The following is a 27,692-nucleotide window of genomic DNA, read 5'->3' on the forward strand; positions in this document are numbered from 1 at the left end:
AAATATCTGTTCAAAAAACATCCTAATGATTGAACACCAAGCGAAAAATCGATATTCTTCTCGATCGACATAACTGAGTCAAGAGCATCCGTCGTCAAACAATCGAATCCGGAACACACTGGTTAGGTTCGCATTCGGTCACGATTCACACGGCTCAGTGGAAGGATGATGGATTGATTGAGTGATAGCAGCCAGTGCTGATTTGTTTTGAAGCGCTAATGAAAGCGCAAAATGCCCGCTCGATTTTTTTCCGCTGCAGACAAGAAAATGAGAAGACAACCCGTCCATAATAGCACAGACTGGTGTCCATCGTCGTAGTACGTCGTTTTGCGATGCACTCGGATGCGTCACAGTTTCGCACGAAAGCGGAATGCAAATTACTGGGGACGGTACAAAGATTTAACTCCACAGTAATAGTATAGAAATGGAAATTGACAGTGGTGAGAAGTATTCGTTCTGGTCGCACTGTGCACGTGATAAATCGCTGCAGGTTCTATAGGCACAGAATAGACGAGTTGAGCTGAGATGTGAAATATTTTTCAGTTTAGTTTAAATAATCATTCGCAAATCTCCGATACACATTATGTAATAATCCTTTGTGATATCAGGATTCCAAGAAATCTAAAACATTTTTTCTGTAATCTCAGTAGCTCCTAGCGATCTTGATATCCATAGCGCCTAACTAAGTCATATTTTTTTAAACATTCTATGACCGGATTTCATACAAATGTGTGATTTTTCTTCTACGTAACTGTAAACATTTGAGTATTTTAGCATACGATTTTATTGATCCATCGAGTGTCTGAATAATTCTTTACCAATATTTGAATTTAAACCGAAAATCTACAGTAATCTATTTGCAGTTCTCACAGCTATCACCACTGCACTGGGTAGTGCTGCAATTGCTTATTCGAACCAACAGTTAATTGGCGGGCAGCATTCATACGCTAGGAAAGTAGCAAACCACTACGGTGATGGTACATTCATCAACGCCAAACGGTGTGACTGGCCATAATTTGTCTGTTCTGTGGTAAGGTGACCAGACCACTCCGGTGGCAAACAATGCAACGACGGAAGAAGCCAGGCGCCAGGCAACAAGCAACGTTCAACAGAAGCCATATGAGGGCGACGATTTTGCATTTCGCCGTCGTCATTCAATATTATACACAGCTTGACATTGCACTGTGGTTCCATTCGTTCGGAAAGGAGGTCATACGTTGGTTTGACAACACATTATTTGTCCATTTTCTAAATCCATGATTATTATTACTCGATATGGGGGATTTTACGTCAAATGTATTTTAAAAATCTTTCAGGACATAATAAAACATGTTTCATTTATGACCACACAGTTGAACCACAGTTGTCTGTCACAGCGCAGTGCGTTGTCATCGTCGCAAAGTGTATATTCGCAGGCGTCGGAGTGTTTTCGCATTCTTGCCGCTCGGCCGAAGCTAGTTGGAACTGGCAAGAAGATTGGCCTGAATCACTTATGCAAATAATCTCTAATGGTTTGCCGGTTATCTTCTTGTAAACTGACGAGATCCTTCTTGTCAGAGCCTTAGGCGACGACCAAGATATCACTCGTTGGACCAAGAAATCCAGCTTCAGAACCACACCGCGCGGCAGATATGGTGAAAATCTCCATCGGCTCTACGATTGAACGCCGCATAAGAAAACTGCTGGAGGAATGTGTAACGACGTAATGGGGGCACGACTTTTGCCGTTCAATGACGCGCGAGGGCAAATGGAATTAATGCGAACACTTGTTTGGACAACTGTGGGGAGGAGTGAACTGCCAAACTGACCGTCATCGGTTGCGTCGTGATATAATTCGAGGAAAGCGGCTTCAGAGAGTGACGACGCAGTTACGCACGCAAGGATCAAATTACCGTCGTCGCTAAGCCCGTCGGATCCATTATCACTGCGTCTCTATCGGGTGGTTTTTTCTTGTGTGAACAGAACACGCATTATGGAGGACAATTCAATTAGGTACGCCCGGAGCAACAAGACAAGCCAGTCAGACTTCTGATGGTCAGATGATAATCTTTCCGTTTTCGGTTTTTCTTGCGGCAATCAAACCCTCAAGTATTATACTAAGTGAGTTGACTCACTCAGATTGCAAACATTATAAGGATCATTTTTCACATGGAGTGGACTTTTCAGACAAGATGAGCATTTTTTAGTTCAAACCGATTAAAAAGCCGAAACAAGAAACACGTGCACATCTGGCTAGAGTCGGACGAATAAACGATTATCTATAACGAACCATTCATATATTACATAATCCCGACATTTGTAACATGTTCATTGAGATTTCACTCGGTTTTATTATATAATCTCACCTTTTTGTTGGAGCTGAAACTGATTAAGAGGCGCCTTCGAGAGTCGGCGTATGCCATTTTTCGGGCTTTGGGACATTTCGTCGAATGAAATTTAGTTGAACCACATTTCCTTGAAAGGACGTTCAGTCGAAGGATCATTTGGTCAAATAAACATTCGTCGAAAGCGAATTTCAGAATTGATTTACTTTTTCTTTTCATGAATGCTCTTTCTTTCTCACAATAAGTAATTAATGCAGATTAAATTGACTTCCAACCAGAATTCACTAAAGATTAACTGTAAACTTTATTTTTTATTTATTTTTTAACTTTAATCTAAAGTGGCTACACATTGAGCTTGATCAATATACGAATAAATAACGACTGCCTCATTCTTCTTGATAGCAATGGAGTAGAAAGGCATGCACTAGACAAAGGACAAAGTCCAGAGTGATTTCTCGATATCTCCGAATAACAATTCCTGCAGAGGCACCTCGTCTATTCTTTCTACCTGGCCATGGAACAGGTAACCATTTTTAGTTCAGAATCTACTTAATGTATTCAAAATTAATTGTTCAGCAATTAATTATTAAGGCCAATAATTTACCAGTGAAATGATTTAAAAAAAAGTTTTACGCCATATGATTTAACATCTAATCATAAAGAAATACGCATTGTAAGATCAACTCAATATTGTCAGATTTTCTGGATATGATACACTGCGCGGCGTTTGTAATGTTCCCAAATGGGTACTTGCACAAAACTTCACGCGGCGAATGACTGTCGAAAGGTACGGCCGCGCCAAACGATACACCGCAATGCTATTCACCCATAAGAATCAAGTAAACGGGGTGCAGAAAGCGCGGCGGTACCTTTCATGAAGTGTTCGCCGCGTGCAATTTTGAGAAAATCAGGCAATACAAAGTCAAATTGCAGCTGAAAATGTGTTTCTACGACGGAAAACATCACAACATACAGAAAGCTTTTGCTGCTCGTGCGATTCATATCTAAGAACCAACAGCAGCGCTGCCATAAGTCAATTTTCAAAATTTCGCGTTTGATGAAAAATGTTTTAAAATGATTCACTCCAGAAAATGGACGTATAATTTTCAATCAAACGCCTTATGAACATTTGCCACAAGGAGTCGGTATGAAATTCAATATATTGTCTTATAATTGATGATTTTCATTAAAAAAAAAAGTAAAATGCGACAGACTGGGTTAGAACAATGGACATCGGGATCGGGATGCCGGTATGTAGACAACAAGCCCATCGACGCTTGAATATCTTCAACAGTTTGCAGTAGCCATCGAGCAAGCAAGTGCAGTGCGTGTTTTAGTCGTTGGGAAAAGAATAAAATATCTATCTTGTGTTCGGTGGCTTACGCGCATGTCGAAACAAGCGCAATCTTCAAGAGTTTGCAGTAGCCATCGAGCAAGCAAGTGCAGTGCGTATATTAGTCGTCGGGAAAATATGAAAATATGTATCTATATAATGTGCATTAGAGTGATTCAAATTTTGACTTTTTTGCTCCCCTATGCTTAAATGATTGCATTTGCCATTTTGATAATCCTGATAAATTTTTAGCAAATTTGGATGTAATTTGATTGTGCACACGTCATTTGATGTTTGCATGCAAATTACTGTGAAAATTGACCCTTATGTGAAAGATCGTTCCGTGAGGTTGCCCATGAACTATTTAATGGTAATCAACACGTTGACTACATAGAATACTTCCTAAACTCAAAGGTAGTTGTTGTTGCGAAGCGATTTGTCGTTTGAAAGTCAAGCTACAAAAGAAACAAAAATGCTCATTATTGATATTAATGTTATTCTTTTACGTGTTAAATTGAATTTTCCACGATTCAGTATTTTCTCAATATCTTTTCTTGCAAGCATCAAAACGTTTCGCAACAAAGACGATCCGCTACCTTGTTAAATTTCCTATGTTGTATCATATATTTTTGGAGCTTAATGGGAAGAGTTGGGAACGGCTTTCCACAAAAATTACTGTTTTCATAGTGATTTTCATACAAACTTCAAACTGTTCGTGCTCATTCAAATTACATCCAAATTAGCTAAAAATTTGGGAGGATTATTAAAATGGGAAATGCAATCATTTAAGCATCGGGGAACCAAAAAGTCAAAATTTGAATCACTCTAATGTGCATGCGTTGCACTTTGCTCCGGTCGAAAGAAGATCTTCTATAGCTTGCAGTAGCCATCAGGAAAGTAAGTACAGTGCGGGTGCTATTCGTCGCGAGTAAGTACCGAAAGCTGTGCGTCGGTTGGGTCGTCAAAAACGCGAACCTCTGAAGTTTGCATATGCAGCCGGGCATGCATAGTGAGTAGTGTACATGCTCGGTTCATAGACACTTCGAAAGATCTGGTATCGTTATACTTTCTGCTGTCGAAATGTAAATCAATTGATATGCGTTTGATCATGTTCCTGCTGTTAATTTGTTCTGCTTTGTGCGGTCGAAACATGGTTGGTTAAAACTATTGCGTAAAAAGAATGGCACGGTCGTAACGCTTATCAGAGTGAATCCGGATCCAACGATACCTTCCAACTAACTGATAATCCTTCCTGTGGTTTTTGTGGAGACGCATAGGTAAACACGGTCTTCAAATAACAATAACCACCTACTAATATTCCTTCCCTCTTTCTAACTAACCACAAGGACGTGACCGGCGCCGTTATTGAACATTTGAGCCACTGAAACTTGCACACTGAGAATGTTAAACACAGAGAAAAGGGTACCGAAATTTTCCAAAATTTTGTCAGAATTAAATAAAACTGGAAAATATTTCAACACTTATGCAACTCATTGGTCGTCACAATCTTAGTTCGTATCAAGTGATGATACTGATAATCTATCTCATATCTTCGACTTCTACACCCAACCGGAGATGGCAACTAGAGGTCTGCGCCGGTCCGATATTCGTCGGCGGCGGCGTTTGTCAGAATTTTGGTCGGCGTCGAAAGCCATTTTAGCCGGCGGCGGCGTGAATCGGCGTTGGGATTTTTTCATTGCATTTTCCTAAGATTTTTTTGCATTTTCGGGATATTTTCAAGACATTAAGAGAAACTTCAAAATTTTCACAAAAAATTGTTCTTAATTTTACAGGAGAAACTTCGGAAATTTATGAAAAGTTCCTGTTGATTTTCTGTTGAGTATTCTTCGAAATTTGCACAGAAAATTCTTGATAATTGTAGGAGAGTGTGGCTGGTAGAATGGGTGTTTCACCGTTGGCTTTCTCAGTCTAGAATAATAAAGACGGCTAGTTTGGCTTGGCCAACGATAAAACAGCAAATTCTTAAGAATTTCCGCGGGAGTTTTCAAGAAAAACTCTCTGTAATGTTACCGAGAAATTCTCTCGAAATGTCTCAACGAATGTTCGAAATTATTGTATTTCTAGGGGAAAATTCTTTGTACAGTAGACGTTCGGTAACTGAAAGTCATTTAACTGCAATGCTTTTAGCCGCATTTCGATGTAACCATCAGTTTTGCAGTAATCGAACAGCTGAGCTTCAAAACGACGTTAAAGTCGATGATAGCTGCCTAGCGCTGAACAATCATTTGCTCTTCTATTCTGACGTCGTCTGACAATTGTTTGCCGTCTAGAATGCGTCGCAGTTATCGAACGCCATTCGCTAACTAAAACGAAAACATGTTGCAGTTATCAAACGACTAGTGTATTGTCCATAAGAAATTCCGTTGGCCGAACTGGTAATTTGGCCTAAAAAGTAGTTTTCCATAACAGGTCGGTTGGCCGAATAGGTCATCGGCCCAAAAATGCTGTTTGGCCGAAATGGTCGATTGACAGAATGGAACATTTGTCCTAAAATAACGTTTAGTCCAACAGGTTATACGGCCAAATGTCAATAACTACCCGTTCAGTTTAATTTAATCTAAAATATCCATCAGTTTGGCCTTGACATTTACGTTGAAAAGGCCTATTGTCAAACGACCGTTGATCGAAATTTCGTAACCTCTCTACTTTTTAAGTCGATACTGTCCTTTAAGCCAAAAGGCATCTAACCAAATCCCATTAAGCCAAATTGAACGTTTATCCGAGTATTCTTTTTTTAAAGAAAGTTGCATAACGTTCATTTTTGGGCCAAATGGCTCTTTCTGCCAAATGACATTTTTTACCAAACGGCATTTTTGGTCAAATGATCTATATTCGGTCAAACGACATTTTCATCCGAACGGCATATTCAGCCAAATTACCTGTTAGGGTAAACAACTTTTTACAAGTCCGGCCAAATTTTCCTTTTGGCTGTCCATTGCTTTCGGCCAAACTACATTTTCGGTCAAACCAGTTTTGACCTGATAACAGTTTCCGTTAAACGTTTAGTTTTGCTAAATGGTACTTGGTTTAATGTCTTTTGACCTAAAGGCCTGTATCGACTTAAAAATAGAGAGGCCACGGAATTTTGTTCAATGGTCAATTGTCAAAAAGACCAGTTAGCGAAACAAATGGCCATTTCTAACCCATATTACCAAATGACATTTTCGGTCAAAAATCACATTCTGTCAAAAAACTATTTCTTCTAAATGGAATTTTTGGTCAACGATCGTTTCGGCCGGACAACCTGTTAGGGCAAACGGATTTTTCGGCCAAATTACCAGTTCGGCCGTCTGTCGCTTTCGGTCAATTCAACTTACCAAGAATTGCTAATCGAAAATAGAAAGAATTTTCTGAAGAAAACCAAAAAAAAAAATCCGGTGTTTCCGATGTTTTGAAGTTGGCTATGCCAAACTAGCCGATTAGTGATGAACTTCTCCCTGCAAAAAATCACTCTAATAAAGGATAAAAAAACTAACCGTCTTAATTAATCTAGATTGGGGAAGTCAACGTTAAAGCATCTTTTTTCTAGTCACAATTTTCTGTGTGAATTTCAAAGAATACTCAACAGAAACTCAAAAGGAACTTTCCGTTTCCTGTAGCAATTTGGAAAAACTTCGCGTGAAAACTCTGAAAAGATTTTCATGTAAATCCCTATTTTCTTTGGTAAATCCAAAGAGCTCCTCTTGGTAATTCCAAAGAGTTCTCGAAACTTGAAAGTAGTTAATAATTTTCAATGAATATTCTGGAAAAACTGGAAATCTTTCATCAAAATTTTGAGGCGAAATTCAAAAGATTCTCCCGTTATTGTCTTGAAAATATCCAAAACTAGTCAAACCTGCCCGATCTTGCTCCGGTTTTTTTCGACCTTACTGTAAATCGTTTAGGGGCTGTCCATATACCACGTGGACAGGTTTTGGTCAGTTTCAGATACCCCCCTCCCCCAGTGTGGACAATTCTTCATATAAATTTTCAAAAATTTGTATGAACTGTGGACAGTTGACATACCCCCTTCCCCCAAAAATTGTCTACGTGGTATATGGACTGCCCCTTAGTGGATGGCAGCGTAGCCCTCTAGATCGATTTCATTTCAAGCTTGGTAATTTTCTTCAGAAGTCATGAAAACGTAGTATTTTTGCATTTGTTCAACTTTCCCAGCGAAAAGTTCTATCTTTTCATTTATATAAACACAGCTGATCCCAAGACGAATCGATTAGTGAGGAAATCCAACTAAATTGAATGATATGACATCAAACGGTGTACTTATTTTGTTATCGGAAAACAATATCAAAATTAGTTTTCGATTTGCTTTTATCGACAGCAGGAATAGTTCTTGATTGGATGTCATAGTAAGATATTTCTGCTATTACGTCTTGTTATTTTACCCGTTAAAACGACCAAAAAGATATTAAATTAAGTAAACATGATCGATGATTTGACAACATTAAAACAAGTTATCGATTTGCTCTTAAGCTTTGCTCGGGTAGGTTTCTACCAATTAGTCTTTTCGGTTAAACGACATATTCGGCCTAACAACTTTCAGCCTTGTGGCTTTCTTCCGAACGACTATTTTCTGTTCAAAAATTCAATTTCAATTAGACTTTTTTGGATTTCAACGGAACTTTTTCACGCTAAGTATTTAGGGAGACCTCTTCAAAATTTTAACAAGATATTGTATGGAATTTTCATAAAAGAAATAATTTGTATCTTCACGAAAAATTCTATGGAGTTTCAACGTGATGTTGTAAAGATCAATCAGGAAATGATACGGAATATGCACTGAATCATTGGAGTTTCCTTTGAAAATTTGAATCGGCGTGGAAAATCATAGATCAGCGGCGTGACAAATTTTAAACGGCGACGCGCCGATGCAAAAATGTCGGCGGCGGCGTCGTGCCAAAAACTGTCGGCGGCGGCGGCGCACACCTCTAATGGCATAACATATAGAACCAGAGCATTGCAATCTCGCATTAATTTGGGTAAAGTTTGTCATTGCGATATATGCACAGATTGTATTAAGTAAACGGCAGGCCCTTGCATTAGGTCTCCGGTCACGAGAAAATAAGAACTGGTTACGTGTTTGTCTCTACATTGAATTTTATTTTATACTCCCCCATCGAGGAGTGAAATGATGTACACTTCGACAACCTCAGCTACCTTACAAAAAGAACGGTAATAGACGGGTATTGAACCCGGACCCTCCACACTTAGCATATCTATACTAACGCGCTAACCATCTGGACTATTTACCAGATGAGGATAGACGCGACCAAAGGCAATCATAATCCACGTTTCATGCTATGTGGATGTGACAGGTGGAAGGGTAACAGGGATAGCAATGAGTGATACGATTGGAATAAGCACCATGCATATTTGTGTCCTTGTCCTTGATGCCGGAATGGAATCGGGAAGATTGTGTGGGTTAAAGTTATATTGCTGTACACGATTCATATACTTGTTTTAGGAGAAGCCAACGAGATTCGTTTCGATGTATTGATCGAAACCAAATAAACCAACTTAATGCAATGATCTGACCTAACAAGTATGACATTCTCTAATCAGTTCGCATGCAAGATTTGATACAAAATGCTTAATTTAAAGAATGAAAAAAAAAAATATGAAAAACCTAGAAATTAATTTCTGTCTGTCTGACTCCCATAGACTCGGAAACTATTGAATCGATCGGCGTGAAAATGTGAACGCAGGGGTTTTTTAGTCCGGGGAAAGTTCTTAAGATGGTTCGAGACTCTACACCAAACCAGAGAATGCATGATTTTATGACAATCTTGCATACAGTTCATGGACAGATTGCATTAAGCTGAGACCCATGCACAGATTGCATTAAGTCAATATAGCAAGCCATTGCATTAGGTCGCGGGTCACGAGAAAAAAAAGAACTAGCTATGTGTTTGTGTCTACATATAATCTATTTTTAAACCTCCGTCGAGGAACGATTCCTTATGTACTTCGCCAACTTTATTTGCTTACAAAAAAATCGACTGAGAACGAGAATTGAGCCAAGCCCTCCACCAAGGCTAGCGCTTTATGACTGCCGCGCTAGCCATCTGGACTATACACCAGATGAGAAAAGCAGTGATAGAAGACTATCATAATCCGCGTTTCGTATTGTGAATGTGATAATCATCACATAATCACAAGTAGAGGGGTAATACAGATAACAAAGGGAGATGTTAGTGGAATTGGCGCTATGCTTATTTGCGTCCTTGTCAGTCATCAAGTTAAACGGAGTCGGGAAGATTGTTCGAGTCGAAGTTATACTGCTGTAAAGGATGTTTGTATTTGTTGCTGGAGGAACCAACCAGACCCGCTTAGATGTATTGATCGAAACCAAATAAACCGATTTAATGCATGCGGTTTGCATGCGAGATTTGATACAAAACGCTTAATGCAAAGAATGCCACATTTTTTTTTTGTTTTGGGTGTAATCGAACGAATCGAAATCAATTTGCATGTGGGAAAAAAGTTTTGACGCTTGCTCTGCCAAATGAAAATGAATCGCAGAGCAAAAATTAAAACTTTAATTGTCAATACAAAATAAATGTTTGTGCTAACACATTGGTTTTGGGTGCGTTCGCTAGTGGTTAAGGGGCCTTTCACGGCTTTGGGACAGTTCGTCGAATGACATTTTGTCGAATGACGTTTAGTCGAATGACATTTAGTCGAAAGTACATTTGGTCGAAGGGACATTTAGTCGAATGGACATTTAGTCGAATGGAAATTTAGTCAAATGGACATTTAGTCGAAATGACATTTAGTCGAAATGACATTTAGTCGAAATAACATTTAGTCGAAATGACATTTAGTCGAACGGATATTTAGTCGAAAGGACATTTAGTCGAATGTTGAAAGTGTTTATTCGGTAATAGGTAATTAGTTAAATGAATTATTCGTCAATAGATTTTTGGTTGAATTTGAATAAATAATCCACAAGATTCATGGATAAACTATTAAGAGGAATTCAGTCGACGTGAGGTAGTTCAATCAGCAGCGGAAGAAACGAATGTGAATGTCAATGAGGATTTTTCATCTGAGCTAAAGAAACTTATAAAGACTCTGGTGCATTATAGAAAAATTGAAAACCTACAGAAATAGAAAAAAATATTAGGTACTGATGGTAAAATACCCTCTATTTTATTTTTCGGCACATTAACAAAAACCAATGATATCAATGTTACTACTTCATCGTAGTCGGCTTTGGAACATTTCTAATGACATTTGGTCAAATGACATTTCGTCGAATGGACGTTTAGTCGAAGGGACATTTGGTCGAATGAAAATGGTTTTCTTATTCTTTTCATTGAAACTCTTTCTTTTACTCAATATGTATACAATAATTTGTTCAGAATAAAAATGTCTTCCAACCATCATTCGTTTATTATTGGCTCAATTCCGACCTAATGGTCATATGAATTTCTGGTAAAATGGTGACTAAATTTCTTTTGACCAGGTGGTATAAATTCATCGCAGTCGGTTAGAGGGGTTCGCTAAAGTCAATATCCAGTCGGAAATACTCTCGAAATATTCACCGTTTTCGTATTATTTATTCTTTTTATGGACTCATCATTCTATGGACAATATTGGAGCAATAATTATGTGACTTTTAGAAAACCCGAATAAATCATTTATTGTTTTATTGTTATTGACTAAAGTTATTTTCTTTCAAATAGCCATTCGACGGAACGTTGTTAGATTTTTAATTCGAAAACTCGCTTTCGACCAAACGTCATTCGACCAAATGTACAAAGATTTTTCATACTAAAATCAGATTTCGAATAAATGTCAATTCGACCAAATGTCCTTTCGACGTAGTGTCCTTTCGACCAAACGTCATTCGAGCAAATGTCCTGCGTATCTAGTGGATTAAAAAAACATTTTCGACTAAATGTCTTTTCGACCAAATGTCCATTCGACGAAATGTCTTTTCGATCAAATGTCATTCGACTAAATGTCATTCGACGAAATGGTATAGATTCCAAGCCGAGCGTTACGATCCATACAAAAAAATTAAACCTCCCTTACAAAAAGTGTTACGAGGGGGAGGGTGGGGGTCCAAAATCACCAAATCTAGCGTTACGTAATTTTAGAACGAACACTAATAAAATTTCAGGCATGTCAACAAAATACGTGAGAGCTTGAATGTTAGAGGTTAAGGGTTCTGTGCATTCCGAATGGTGGAAAGGGTCGATTCGAAAGATCACCATCCTAAGCAATGTCCTGCCAATTCCTTAACCTGTTCCAGGACTGGATTTTGCTGGAATGGGGCTCTGAGGCCGACAGCTTGTGGGGGGCCCAAAATGTACAAAAAAGGTTGTTTTTTTTTACCCAAGGTTTGTGGGGGCCCGGGGCCATACCCGAAACCCGACCCCGAACCCGAACCCGACGGGTTCGTGTCGGGTTTTGGTTTGAGAAATTTGGGCCTACATATTCTTTTTGATGTTAAGAGAAATATAAAATATCTAGTTTGAGTTTTCCGGCAGCAAAATAATTCGGGTCCAGCTCGGGTTTCAATATTTGAAAAAAAAAAAAGGAATAAATTTGGGTTCGGGTCGGGTACGGGTTTGATAAGATTTTTTATTTCGAGTTGGGTCTGGGTTTGAAAGGAATTTATGAATCGGGTTCGTAAAATGTAAAATCCGACCATCTCTACTGTACAGTGCATAACAGTCTTCTCCATTCAACTCGGTCTTTGCTCACTGCACTCCTCGCTTTCTTGTTCCCGTCGGAGAACCATTTTCACCGGGATATTGACCAACATTCTGGCAAACTGCCCAGTCCATCGCAGTCTCCCAATTTTCGCGGTTGATGCATCTCGTGATAGATTCACCTCCTCCACGCACTGTCTGCCATTCCAACCTTACCGTAGATGGTACGTAGTACTTTCCTTTCAAAAACTCTAAGTAAACTACCGGTCTACTAGGCGTTTTCTAGATAGATAGTCAGTTGGAGTCCAAAGTACGTTACTTGATCAATGAGTTGAATCGTGACGAGAATCATGAGTTTCATTAATTGACCGCTTTTACAGATTTTTTTGGATCTCGGAACTCCGATCTATCAAAATGGGTCAAAACAATTATTTATTACTCAGAGTACGATCACGAAAAGCTTTGAAAAAACGTGTTCTGCTAGGATGAGTCTATGAAACTATCATTTTTACGAATGTCTCGAATTTTCCAGACGGACACCGGATGGTAGAAAAATCAGTAATGTGATTATCCATGCAAACATAATTTTCTAGGATACATCTTTCTGAATTTTTTCCTGAAATTCTTCGAAATATCTGAGATTCTACCGATTCTATTCAAGGGTTTGCTCGGAGCTCTTCATAATTTGTATCGGGGATTTTGCGGAATTTTCACGGAAAATTATCGATCCAGCATTGTAATAAAACGATATTGAATAAGATAAACTGCTACACATTTGGACCGGCGTGAGCTATTATAGATCAGCAGTGCCAGATTCTGAACAGAGGGTTGAAAACATTGCAAAGGGAAAAAAAATTGCAAAGATTTCGTTTGTGACGTCTGGCAGTTAAAAAAAAGTTGCTGAAAAGTATAATGTGTTACACTGTTTTTTTGTGTGATATTGGACACCGGACACGACAGTAATCAATGAAAGTGAATATTGTGGGCTCTTTGATCTTTTTCGCATGTGATTACGAAATAATTTTAAACAGTAAGGTCGTCTTCAGTGTCTCGTACTTGAGTCGAATAAAGTACGAGACGTCTAAGACGGCCTTACTATTAAGGTCGAAATACTTATATGTTATAGTTACAATCAAGTGGAGGAATCAAATGGGATAGTACTAACTCGTCTTATAACAAGTGAAGACATTCCCCTTTCATATACTTCATGGTTGTAAACTTTGATTTTAGCACACGATTTCTCAAGCACAAATCCTAACAAGCTTAGACAGCAGACACCATTTTCCATCAATCCTGGTACATATTTCAGCATGGAGGCAAAAATATACTTTTCAGTTGTGTTGATTGAGATTTGTGCCATCGAAAACGCAAAGTGCACAGCCCGACCAATTTTTGGATTCTGTTGCGTTCACCCTTAAAGACCTCACACCGAAAGAGCAGTTCTACACAATTAAAACTTTCACACTTGTTGCACATGCCAGTCCGAATGACTGCCAGCTTGTCGTCGCAGAATTTGCATATCTTGTGGCTGAATCTGTGAAGGGAAAGATGAAGTTATTTTTAATTTCCCGCCGGCGACGACGACGACGACGGTGGTGAGCAGACCACCATCGTCGTGTCGTTTGCCACTGGCTTCGTTTCATTGACGGGATGTTTCGATTGATTTTAGCCAGCTCATTAGGCACCTAAACTGCTGTGTCTAATCGCGGTATCATCCGAGAGAAAAGTAGATAATGGCGAGGGTTGGCTTTGGTTTTCGCTGCTCCGCACCATCACTTTATTCTCAAGCAGTTTTTGAGTCATTTCCCATCACTTATTCAACTGGCGGGCATCAGTGTTACAACTACCGCGCCGCCGTCTGCTAATTTTGGGGATTAATGTAAACAAGTTCTAATTTTCATTCTGCAACGTGGCGAGACGAGTTGAAATTTGAGATCGTCTCTTGGCATGTTTCTTAGGTTGGAAGCTGAGATTGTTGTGCTGTAGGATTAGAAAGACGGCTAATTTATTTTCAGCGTACATCAGTGCAGGTACGATGAATCATTTAACTTGTGATGGTTTTTCATGAAATGCATTACCATTTCATCCTATCAATTCAATTCAAATCCGATTTTATTTTTATCCAATTAATCTGTAATATAAATTCTGTAAGTAATACATCAATCATAATTTAATTCAAATCTAATTCAATCTGATCAAAATCTGGTCCAGTTAAACTGAAGTTTTTATTCAAATCCATTTGAACTCTAGTCCACATATGATGTCCAAAAAACCAAACCCAATCCAAGTCTAATTCAACTCCAATCCTAATCTTATCCAATAAAAGTACAATTCAAATTCAATCTTAAGACCGCGTTTCAAAACAAAATCAAAATCACTCGTATCTTTTTTTTAAAGTTTCGTTCTTACATTTCGCAAGATATGTATTTGTATTTGAGCATTTTTTTTTTTCTCCAAGCGTGCATTTTACTACTGCAATCCATATCATAAATAATTCTCTTTTCTTTTTACACAAATAACAGTCAATCCACCCGGTCAAGCCCCCTCGAAGGCGCAAGAGTGCAGCGTGACATCGATACAAATCACTTTACATTCTTGTATATTATTCTGCATGTGCTTACTACTTTATGTGCGATGTAGGTAGCTTCTCCCCACTGGACCGAAAAAGGGGGTCGAACCTGGTCGCAGTCAACGTGGTGCCGATTACCGAGAGTATAAATAATAAAATCCGACAAATCCCTTCGCCATGGAAAATCAGCTACTCGACTGCTGCTGGTCCCGGTTGGATGCTTCCGCTGCGCATCAGCTCGGGCGGGTTGATCTTCTGTGTTGTAAGTGGAATCTACATTCCGCCAGTTGTAGTAGCGGAATCGCTGCCGATGCGATGCAAGGACGTGACCGAATCACTATAAGTTTATTTGCATGAAAGAAGAGGGTCAAAATATATCGTAAAGGATATTAATCGACTGGATCGGGTGAATATTGACTCGATTTTTAGAACTTGGTTTTGGCATCTTTCAAACAGTGTCTTGAAAACCATCGATGCTTTGCTTGCAGTCGGAACGGCAACTTGCAAGTTCTGCGTCAAAGAAGTTTTGAAAACTAAAAATTTTGAATAATTTACAGAACTATAAATCTAATCTTTTATCGATTGTGAAGTAATCAAATACGGAAGATGTTTTGTGCTAGAATTTGTGTTATCCGAATAACGGCCACAAATCCCATAGTTCACGAGCAAGTGAAAATAAGAACTATAAAATATGTAATCGGGTGATGTGCCGGCGGGCTCTTACTCGCACGTAAAATGCGCTACTAAACGGATCGTATCGTCTTCGTTTCTATTGGATGGATCGGTAAAGCGGCGAAACAAAGCACCCATTCCGGTTCATGTTCTCTTAAGTTTCAATAAGAGAATAGTGCACCGGAAAATCCTTTTATGTGCGGATGTATTGGGACGGGCGCGGACGGGGACGAGCAGCAGTACCAACAGCAGATAAAATTCGAAACAACAATAAAAACATGAAAACTCATTCAACGGAGATTGGCTGCCGTTCAAGAAATTCCCAGCTCCGCGACCGGCATACCGGCAGCAGCGGTGGAGAAACATGTCGCATGCATATGGATAGTTTAGCCCCGCGGCAGATTTCGGGCGGTCTTGTCTTGTCCCATGTGAATTCAGTCGTCCCTTCTTCGCCTGAATAAAAGCAGCAGCAGTGGCAGCAACATTGCCATAATGTTTGCATTTCCGTTTTCCGCTATGCGGCGATTAAGTGTTCTTGGGAAGAAATAATTTATGCCATTAGAGTACATTTATCTTGAGCAGTCAAGTTTTCTTCCGATGGTAATTGGAGGGAGCAGTCGAGTAAGTGAGCTTAGTGGATAAGATTTAATTGTTTATATTTATGGCGAGTCAAAAAATAGCATTGTATGACGACTTGACTATGAAGTACTCTAATACAATTAACATTCATTTGAAACCCAATAAATAATTGAAAACTTTCAAACTTGCCGAATAGCAATTAGCCTTAAAATCGTTGAGTTGTCAATTTATCAACTAGCGGTTAAATATTGCTCCGGTCCAGGCAATGAAAGAAATACTTTTCATTTATTCTTTCATTTTACTTATTTAGTTTATATCTTTAAAGATAACACTGAATCAACAACTTGATGCCTTAATACACGGTCCGAGACCACATCTTTCCATTCTCGTTGGCGCCCTACGGTCGTCAAATTGTTCTATAGCTAATCAGTTCACCTCGCTTGCTGCGTTTCACGCCTTCTTGTACCACCAGTGTTGGTAAAATCACTCATAAATCTCAATCAACGAGCGCTCCCGTGCGAACGAAATCGTCTGCGATTTTAAAGGAATGCATCACGCTTGAATTTTTCATGCTAAAACGCATCATTTCACTCATTTGCCAAAAAATCATTTTGGTTTAAAAACGCATTTGAAATCACTTTGGAGGAAATTTATTGCTTATACATAAAAGAGTGTCTAATATTTTATGCGACAAACGTCAATTACCTGTTTTTAAGCAAGGAGAACTAAAGAAAACCTACGATGATTCAAATGGATGATTCAACTCATCCATGAGTTTTTAGGTGCTGAGTTGGGTGCGTTTCAACTCACGCTTGATTTGAATCATCCATGAGTTTTGAGATTTTGAGTTTTTACCAACACTGTGTACCACGCGGGTCGAAAGCGAACACCATGTTTGTAAATAGGGTTGCTATCCGGTATTCTTGCAACAAGTCCTGCTTATCATCTTAATACTGGATTCATCGTAGAGTTGGACGATCTTGTGGCTCATCGCCTCATGGCACACCTAAACACGCGTCAGTTCTGTCACCATTTCGAATGAACTGCCGACAATGGCCACATCATCCGCAAAACAAATAAATTGACTGGATTTTTTTTTTAAATATTGTTTCTCGGCTGTTACACCCGTCACGACACATTCTAGCGCAATATTGGCATGAAACTCCGTCACCTTGTCGTAGTTCCCGGCGGCTTTTAGGATGGTAATCGCTCGAAAGTTCTCACATTACAGTTGGTCGCCTTTCTTGTAGATGGGGCTTATGACCCCTTCATTCCACTCCTCCGGTAGTTGTTCCGGGCCCATATTGTTCAGCCCCGACACCATCCTTACCAGCTGATTTATTGTTTTTGAACATCGTGAACTTTCCTCAAGGTGGGGGCTGCTGGTTGGTTTCCATCGTCCGCTACACTGATCGTCCATCGTCCTCTGCTGCCTTTACTACATGTGCTCTCACTGCCGTTTTGGTGTTCCTCGAAGTGCTTCTTTCAACTTTCGATCGCCACACGTTCGTCAGTCAAGATGCTGCCATCCTTGCCTACACATGACAACTGGCGGCACGAAGCCTTTGCATAATGCGTTGAGCTTCTGATAGTCATTGCGAACATTTAGGATGGGACAGAACAGACGCTGTTGTGAGCCGCTGCTAACATGCTAACATCCCTCTAACAGTGATGGTGGCCTGTTCGTGCACTATAAAATGTATTACGAAAAGTGTTGGGGCTCCGTAGCTGGATCGAGGAACGTCGAACTTTGGCCACCAGCAAATCACTTATTCTACTGAGTTTTCTACGCAGTTTTTACAAACGGCCCGGAAGGCACTTTTCCTTGTAATCCAGGCTTCAACGTCAGTCAGTCGAATCGATGTCGTAAAGTCGTAAAACGCCGACCTTGGTGACCGACCCCAGCTAAAATGTCCGCAATGACGTTCCCTAGCACCCCACTAGGATGGACTACACTTATATGAAAAAATTGAAAATCATTTTTTCGTGACGTATACCCCCTGAAAATAAAGATTTTTGCTCTCAGAAGCTAATGTAAAAATGTGTGTGCTCGTTAGACTTGACGGATCTGGCTAAAACTTTACAGTAGATTCTGGAAGCAAAAAAACTTTATTTTTAGGGAGTATAAATCTCGAAAAAATAATTTTGATTTTTTTTTTCATATAAAAGAGGTCCAACTTACTCCACAGTACTCCGGGATCCAGGCAAAGGTTGTCGACTGTTGTTCGCAAACGAGAATGGCCTGGATCCATGGGTGTTTCGGATGGTTGCTTTGTAGCGCGCTGGCGAATTCAGTTAGGAGGACTAGAACTGTTTTTTTAGGGAGAGGTGGCGGCATCCAACAGAGGTGCGGTTTCCTCCGAGAAGACGCTGCAGGAAGGTTATCCGACACCGTAAGATTGTTCCCTGTAACGCCGCCTTCTCTCGAAAAGGAATCTTCATTGCAGCGGTGCTGGTTCCTAAACTTTTGGTGTGAAGCAACTCGGCAATCGATCTATGTAGAGCTTTCGTCGTGTCCTCTCTTTTAAAGCGCTTCGTGATGGAGCTGTTTGTGTTGACTGTGGAGGAGTGTCAGCATACATTCTTCTTCTTCTTCTTATTGGCATTACATGACACACTGGTACAGAGCCTCGCAGCTTAGTGTTCACTAAGCACTTCCACAGTTATTAACTGCGAGGTTTCTAAGCCAGGTTACCATTTTTGCATTCGTATATCATGAGGCTAGCACGATGATACTTGTATGCCCAGGGAAGTCGAGACAATTTCCAATCCGAAAATTGCCTAGGCTGGCATCGGGAATCGAACCCAGCCACCCTCAGCATGGTCTTGCTTTGTAGCCGCGCGTCTTACCGCACGGCTAAGGAGGGCCCCTCAACAGCATACATTGTCTCTGTCTAATCTAATCTTATCTAATCTGATCGAACACATACGCATACAGTGTCTCTGTAGGCAAATATTACTGCATAAAAATAAGTTTATTTGAAATACACACTACGCGAAAGTACGAACTCTCCTTTTTCATGTCATGAAATGAAATAAAATTCGAGTTCCATTATGATGCTTTTTTATGTATTGACGATTTGCCTTTGGGGTCGTAAACATATTACGTAAGCAATTCTTCTGGATTTTTCGATCCCCCCCCCCAAGTAAAATTTTTTTCATACAAATGATTTTTATTTATATGGTGCGTATGAAAACGACAGACCCTCCCTCCCTCCATAAGTACTTACGTAATATGTGTACGGCCCCTTGTTAGATCTAATCATAGAGGTTCATTTTCAAATTCGGTGTATCTTTTTGTTAAATCTTTATTATTTTGAAAAAATCATCTAAATCTCATTTTGACTAGGAGACCATGAAAGTTCCCTTTCAATTAAAAGAACCACGTTTCGTTTTGATAAGGAAAATTTAATCAAAAATCCATTGACTAACTATCAATTTTACTAAATCACCTATTACCGACCTATTAGGACAAAATTCACTTTTAACATTCGACTATATGTTCGTTCGACCAAATGTCCTGTCCCAAATCCGAATGCAAATGATGGCGTAATTGGATGACACCTGCTCCAGCGCAGACAGCATCAGCGGGTTTGGAGAAGTCCTGAAGCCATACGCAGGTACAGGTTGAAGACTGGTTGAAGATGCTAACAAGCCCCAGACGAGGTACACAAGTCAGCTCCAGTCCGTACAGGACGCTTATTCCGGTCGACGAGGCCCACCGATGAACTACACTAACCACTGCGTCGTCGTCGTTGCGTAAACAAAAAAGACCATCGAAGACAACGAAGACAACGTTCATGGCAACCAGAAACGGGTTCACCATCAGAACAGATGCCTGCGGTATATAATTCGGGCTTGGTGGCCCCACAACTGGATCTCAAACAACGAGCTCCATCGTCGTTGTCACCAAAGGCCGATAGCAACAGAAATTCGGGATCGGAAGTGGGGCTGGGTCGGCCACACTCTACGTAGGGGCGGAAATGAAATCTGTAAATAAGCACTAGACTGGAACCCAGTGGGACATCGCAGCAGATGCAGACCCAGAGGCTCTTGGCGGCGAAGCATCAATAAAGAAATAAAAGAAGTCGACCGAAATCTAACCTGGCAACAGGTTGAAGCGATAGCTGGGCAACGCTCAGGATGGAAATCTTTCAAGTCGGCCCTTTGCACCACTAGAGGTGTACAGGATTCATAAGTAAAAAGTAAAGTTTTTTCCCGGTTGGATGAACTGATACTTAAAATATCATATCAGCGAATTAAAAAGAAAATCATCTCATTTTCCATTGGAGGGAGGAAAGGGAGGGTCTTAGGCTCGTTCAATATAAGTTGATCCCAATGAAAAGTTTCTTTTTTGTCACAACTGGTAGAAATTAGAATCCACAATAAACGCTTTCGATAGTTAAAGACCATATTCAAGAAATTCTTATAAAATTTTTAATGCAATAGAAAAAAACAGAAGCTAAACAAAAAAAATCACATTTTTCTCTTTAAGTGACTCACGCTTAGTTCTTCCTCTCAATTCTTTAAGACAGGATTAATCTTGTATAATCTTTTGGATATAACTCTAGAATTTTGAAAATAAAACTTTCGTTTCTTCCGAAATTGCTTTAGAATTTTTTTACCATATCTTTAACCTTCTAAGACCCAAAAATTTGTTTCACATGTTTCACAAACTTGATTATTTATAAATTAAAATAATGTCTTTAATAATTCTCGGGTACTTATTCAAAAGGACGTATGTGATTTTGTAAACAAAGATCCAAACGTCGATTTGTTCAATCTGATGGCACTCCCACGCAAACCAACAACGCCAACTGGCATCTCGAAATAATGGGCACCACGTTGGTACGATCCTCGGGCACCTTGACGGAATGATTATAGGTCTTTTGGACAGTAATTTCAAGACTAGCCACACTGATGACCCTGGCTTTGGTGGTAGTAAATAGTCGTCGGAGCACCATGCCATTTAAACAATTCCAGTGTACATTTCCACGAACATAACTCGGAGCTATCTACCGAATGCACCCGTGAAAACTGGTCACTTCCAAACAGCACCTTCACGTTGGATATCGGCGGAGAGGCGTTGAACAATAAGCCATTTTATAGAAAGCTCAAATGACAGGTGACCTAACACTAATATTTACATTTTGCAAGGAACATTTGCGAAAATGAAATGAAATGATGATGATGATGACGAAATGATGATGGTTTGCATGCAAATTTACCAAAACAAAGACCGAGCCGTTCACTCAAAATTTCGATCAGCTGTTCGGATCTGTCTCATAAAATGGCTTATAGGCCTACGGACGCCACGTGTTTACCTGGCAGCTTTAGAAGGCTCCCAAAGAATTCTGCCTACGAGCCATACGAAATCACGATCAACTAGTAGACGACTTCCTCTTCAACTTTTTTCCGGCACATTAAATTATGGCCCGATTATGATTAGCCGCTCGAAATTCCGTCAATTTGATTTATTTTATGTACTCGGTCTTCTATATTCCAGAGCTCCTTAATTACTCCCCCGTCGATCGTTTTTTTCATCTCCAATCCTCCCCATCTTCTCGTCCGCTCAACTCGTTTTTTCCCTTCTCCTCATTTGTGCTTCGGTAATCATGTACCACCGGCTCCTGACATTAGCCACCCTATAACCAGAGACCGGCGGAGTAAAAAACTGTCGAAATGGCAACGTATGAAAATGCATAAAATCGTGAAAATAATGCTGGCATCACTTGAACTTTTTGCTTGCTTCTTATGGATGCAAAAAGTAAACAAGTCGAATTGGAACCGCTTTTGACGGTTCGATTGGAAACAAGATGGCGTCTTTGCCGATCTCTTATTATTATTTCTACCCGACATGATGGTGCCTCCGTCGAATTTCCCAATGAGAGAGATGTTAGCCGATCAGGATTTACACGAATAATTAAATAATTTAAATCATAGTATCTGTGTGTCAAATTCGTTTTGTCAGATTGTTAACGTGAACGGTAACAACTTCTATAAAAACGCAGGAATACTTTGTACACAATTTCTATCTAAGTTCGAAAAACTTTGAAACCAAATCCACAACCAGCAGTAGCTAACCAACCGAGGACAGAAGAGACTATCCGGCAATCCCATGGTCGACTAAACAATTGGGTATTCAAGGGCTTTTCGCAACACAAAAAACTCACAATCGCTTCGAGGACAGGACAAAGAAGAGATCTTAAAGGACATATTGTTGATAATATCGAGTTTTGCTGCACTCCATGAATAAACTGAACGGTTCATTGTTCCATGTAGCTTTTGATAAACGGTAATAAGAAGGGCGATTCTCTACTGTACTTAAAAGTCACGTCCCAAACATACGTCATCTGATATTTAGGGCTTTTTTTTTATTTTTTTTTTATTCATTTCTTTATTTGGTAGGCACTCTGTGTTTCTTAACCGCTACTGTGCCGTCATCTACTGTGGTATTCTGCTCTACAGAATCCACACAGAATCTATTTTTAGACATTCGTTGTTATCATTGCCGGGTCCATCTCATCGTGAGTCCATTGTGTCCTTTTGTCCGTATCGTGTATCCAATTGCTCGTTATTGTTCGGTTGCCGCTTATCCGGGTACGTTGGAGGTATGCCTCAGAGAAGAACAATTTGTCAGTCGTCATCGGGCAGCCGTGTCGGTAAGACGCGCACCCCAAAACGCCACCGCCGTTTGGGTTGCACCTCAGGCGACTGACAAGGGCTTGGTGGAGGAGCTGGGAATCGAACCCATGACCGTCCGCTTATAAGGCGAACGTGTAGCCAACTACGCTACGGGACCCCCCCCAGATATTTAGGGCTTACAATAGTCATCTCGTCGTATGGAGAAAACGTAAAAAAATATATACTCTTCGTCATAACATTGGATAACGCCAAACCTATTCCGTATATTCTTGCAGACCACAAAGATAGTCGCGCAGCCAAAATGCATGACGATTTTTGTAATCACTTCTTCACATACATGATTGCACGTCACCATAAACTAAAAAGAATAGCGTCGCAAATAAACAAATAATTGAAACTCTGGTAGCATAAATATATCGAAAACATTTACAAAGGTTTAAAGACAATCTTTGAGTGGCAGCTGCTGCTTGAAGAATAACAGTATTAGGTCTTATGACGGTCGTTATGACGATTTGGTTGCACAACGAAAGTTAGTGCCGTGCGCGTCATCGACGATGCAACGAGGAGCAGCAAAGACACTATAAGTTCCATTAGGATTTCTAGAATATGTTACGCTTCGAATTCCTTGAGAAATTTCCTTACGAATTTCTAGCAACTAGTTGAGGCGACAGCCGATAATGCCCCAGGATGAAGACCTTTAATGAATTTTAATTGATTGTGTGATTCACTTGTCTATATGTAGTAGATTGAGTGTTTCAAAATTTTCTACAAACAGTTTAAAGGAAAGAAAATATATGGTAATGCCATATAACCCCTCTAGTCAAATGATAAAACATCGATATGGTATGCAAATAATACTAAGCTTAGAAAGCGATCAAATCTTAACCCAAGGTAATTTAATTACAGGTCGTAAGGACCATTCGTATTTTTTAAGCTATGACTATTAATTTATAAGTCTGTAACAACTTCAAACCCCACGACGTCTCTTAAAATCCTTACTTACTTTTGAATAGAATTCTTGGAATTCCCAATGATATCAATAATTCATTATACCATCCATTGCAATGCATTGTATCACTATAACCGAAAGTTGAAAATATCAATTTTTGAGTGACTCACATTAGTGTTAGACATATTATTTTCTAATGATAGTTACTAAGACATTACAAAAAAAATAGTTCATGACTTTTGTGATGAACTAATATGACCTCATCGATAGTTCAATTTCCCGGTTGGCTGCATGATTTCCCGCATTTTCCCGGTTTTTTCCGCTTTTCCAGACTGGATGGACACCCTGCAGTATCCTCTGGGTATGTCCTGTGGGCGGTGTAGCCAATAAGGACCTGGAAGGACCGGCAGGGAAGGAAATTGGAACAGTAAAACCCCAATCCACCAGTTGCTTAGGCTTAGAGGGTCAACGTGAGTTCAAACACATTCGAAATGTTCAGAGAAACAGAATCGGCGTGCTTCGTTTGGTTGAAGACTAAGGCTAGGCTAGTACGTCTAAATCCTGCGTAATCCTGCGTAGTACGAACTGGTCCCAAACCAAATTTTCCGTCAGTCTCTAGCTATTCGTGCAGCCCAGCTTTCGACGAACTTCTATACACAGAACGTCAGCGATATTGCGCAAGGAAATACTGTTTTAGGGAGTGGAATGGCGTTGCAGAGCCTTCTTTCGTCGGGAAAATCTTGATTGGTCCAGGCTTGATTTTTAGATCAATGAATACCTACTATTCTTATGGTAGAAGGAACGTGTTTCAGCATCGGATGCTCTATTTCAGTGATGCTCAGCATTTTGGGCGTTTTTTCCTTAATTTGCTTCCACGGAATGAAAAAATGAGCTTTGATTTTACAAGTTAGTACTTGGACGAAAGCTTTTGAGTTTATCTATTCAGTGAGGGTAATAAAACGGATATTTAGTTTCTAACTTGTAAGGTCAAAGCTAATTTTTATTGTGTGAGAAGCTAATTAAGGAGAAAAACGCCCAAAGTGCTGAGCACCACTACTCTGTTCCATCTTGACCAAACCGTGGCGAACGAAAAGTGCTTGTTTATTGAGGATAGCAAGTCCAGTGGGACTCGAAAGTTCTGCAGCGCCATGGTCCTACCCTAGTAGCACTATTCGAACCAATTTGGTTGCTGCAACTAAAATGTAACCAAAATAAGTCGTATATACATAACAGAAACCTTTATATCACATGTGTGCAGTGTGATTACCACTCAACGATACTAGAGAGGTCACGCAACTTTTGTAGATTGAGGAAGTTCAAATTTTGCACTGTTATTAAAAAAGGTTTATTGATGATATACAAATTATCTAAGGCTTACATACAAAAAAGGGCAGTGGCTGGCAGCAGGGCATATGTCCAAGGGCCTGACGAACACTTCCCAGGCCAACTGCGAGATGTGGTGCTAGCCTAAGATGTGGTTAGGCTCGACAGTGGGCTTTGTTGAACTTCTATAAAAAGCTACATGTATCCACAAGCGAACTCCGCCAAAGCGACCGTGTGCCGCTCAAAGCGCACAAGCCCAAATCCTGGTGTTAGGTGGGACCCTAAAAAGACCTGACACGACGGCCCTCCGACGAGACAGGGAGTTTGCGTAGGCCCAATAAGCCGCTTTTCATTACGAACAACAACAAGAAAAATCAAATACAAAAAAAAACGGCGACCGGTCTGAAAGCTGATGAAAGTATCACGGTGCATATAAATGATCCAAAATACGAACCTTCTCCGAATCGTTTTTCGAATTTCGCATCGTTTTGAATGATCGTTAAAAAATGAATTTCGCTAAGAAGGCGTCAAGATACAATCGAGGCGTATTTTATTTCTAAACTTATGTTGTTTAGAAATTATGTTAAGAAGTTGTAGCGAAGAAAGTTAATACATAGCATATAGCAAAGATTTCATTTAGATACAAAAAAAAAGAAAAACACGTGAAAGTCATAAATGATTCCATGGGCCATGAGTGTGATGGGATTTGACTCGCACTTGATTTGAATCGTGAATTCTGATTTTCCACGATCACGTGAAATTTGCGCTTCTACGTGAAAATCGGTGCATTGGATACGACAGTATATTCGTAGCGGTGCGCCGATGCAAACATGTCGGTGCTGGGAATTGTCGGTGACGGATTTGACCAAAATGGATCAGAAACGCCGTGTAACTGACAAGGCTACTTGCTCATAGCATTTGATGAAGAAGACTGAAAAAAAAAACTTTTTCAATTTATTATAGTTTGATTTGAGATTAATATCAGTGATATCGATTCGATTCCAAACGATATTTTGAACATCACTAGCTTTTTTTTAATGCACGAAAATAGCAACAAAAAGGCTTTTTTTGGTGTGTTTATCTACTTTAAAATCTAGTTTTTTAGTCAAAAATTACAATAAACAAAATATTTACCTAAAAGTATACATTATGAAACACCGACACAGGGTTTTTATGACGCATCAAAACCCCATCACATGCTTTGTGCACATTATATCTATTTGGCCACCCGGACACTAGTACACCGCCGACTCCTCCAACAGACAGAAGACCGCACGACGAGCGGAAAAACGAATGACATCCTTTTACGAACGCCTCCCCATTGGGGTCCCCAAGCTTCAAGCAGCAGCTTGACTGACCGACGGCGACCGCACACATCCCCACATACGCAGCCGAACACGGAAGACATGAGAGCGGTTCCAGCACCACCCCATCAGCCAGCAGAGAAGTATGTGCTCCACTACTTTGCTTTCGGTCAAGAATTCCATATCTTTCGGAGCACACAAAGCAACGTTGCACCGCCCCCGCTAACCCCATGCACGCCGCATATTTCGCCCGGCAAGTCATTATTATCGCATGACAAAGTGTTCCAAGTTTTATGGTGTCCAGTTTCTCCGGACGGATCTCGGTATATCATCGCTCTCGCATGATGTTCCTTGTCCTCGCCGTTTTTTTCCTTTCGTTATTGATGTTGCTGCCGCTGCTGCAATGGTCAGTATCATCATCAGTTTATAGTGCACTGTAACATATACAAGCTGTACGACAGAACTTTTGATACAATTTATCATTTTTAATGCTCACTTAATGGCGTTTTGTGTATAAATTTGATATTATGTCCTGCACTCTTTCCTTCATTTCGGATAAGTCCCTGCACTTTTTTCCTGATGGATTTCGCTGGAGAAACTGGAGTAGATATTTATTGTTATAAGACACGCGTATACACTTCTTGTTCGTTTTTGTGCTGATTTTTCTTGAAATCGAGTAGAATTCTGATTGTCTAAAGAAATGAAATACTTATTTGGATATGGAGAAATATAATATTGTCCATGCAAACATCTAACGTCTGATATGATATGAAAATTATTACACCCAACCAGCGGATGGCAGATTTTATTTCAGTTTTATATAAGAACCTCATAGAAACTGTATATAATTTTGGCATACAATTGCAGAAAATTTTAATACAAAAACTGATTTGAAATCTTATAATTTTGTATTGGTTTAATACAGTACCTGTATAAACAGCCTACATTTCTTTTATTAAAACCTTGCAGAATTTATTTTATTATTATTGTCTTTATTAAAGAGGGTATCAGCCCTTGGATGGCTCACCAGATTTTATACAACAATTGTAAGATTTGTTTTTGGGTGTATCATTTTTATTAACATTCAGAAATAAGGATCCCGGCAGAACGAATTGTATGAAGGTGTGTAATTCTGATTTTCTCGTACAAAACATTTGTACTGAAAATAATAAGGAATAGTGATGATTTTTTTTTATTTTCAATGCAAAAAAATATCATCTGCTTCTTCTTCAACGGCTTTACATTCCAACTGTAACTTGACCTGCTTTTAGTATTCTTTTAGCATATCTACACACTTATTTAAAACCACGAGC

At 39.7% G+C, this 27,692-nt stretch overlaps 1 protein-coding gene across 3 annotated transcripts in view; it reads right to left on the reverse strand.

Moving 5' to 3' along the window:
- LOC134212214 (uncharacterized) overlaps positions 1-27,692 on the reverse strand; it is a 730,451-nt gene that overhangs the window by 86,759 nt on the left and 616,000 nt on the right. The gene's annotated exons all lie outside the window — the stretch shown is intronic.

This window comes from Armigeres subalbatus, chromosome 2, assembly GCF_024139115.2.
Source record: "Armigeres subalbatus isolate Guangzhou_Male chromosome 2, GZ_Asu_2, whole genome shotgun sequence".
NCBI lineage: Eukaryota > Metazoa > Arthropoda > Insecta > Diptera > Culicidae > Armigeres > Armigeres subalbatus.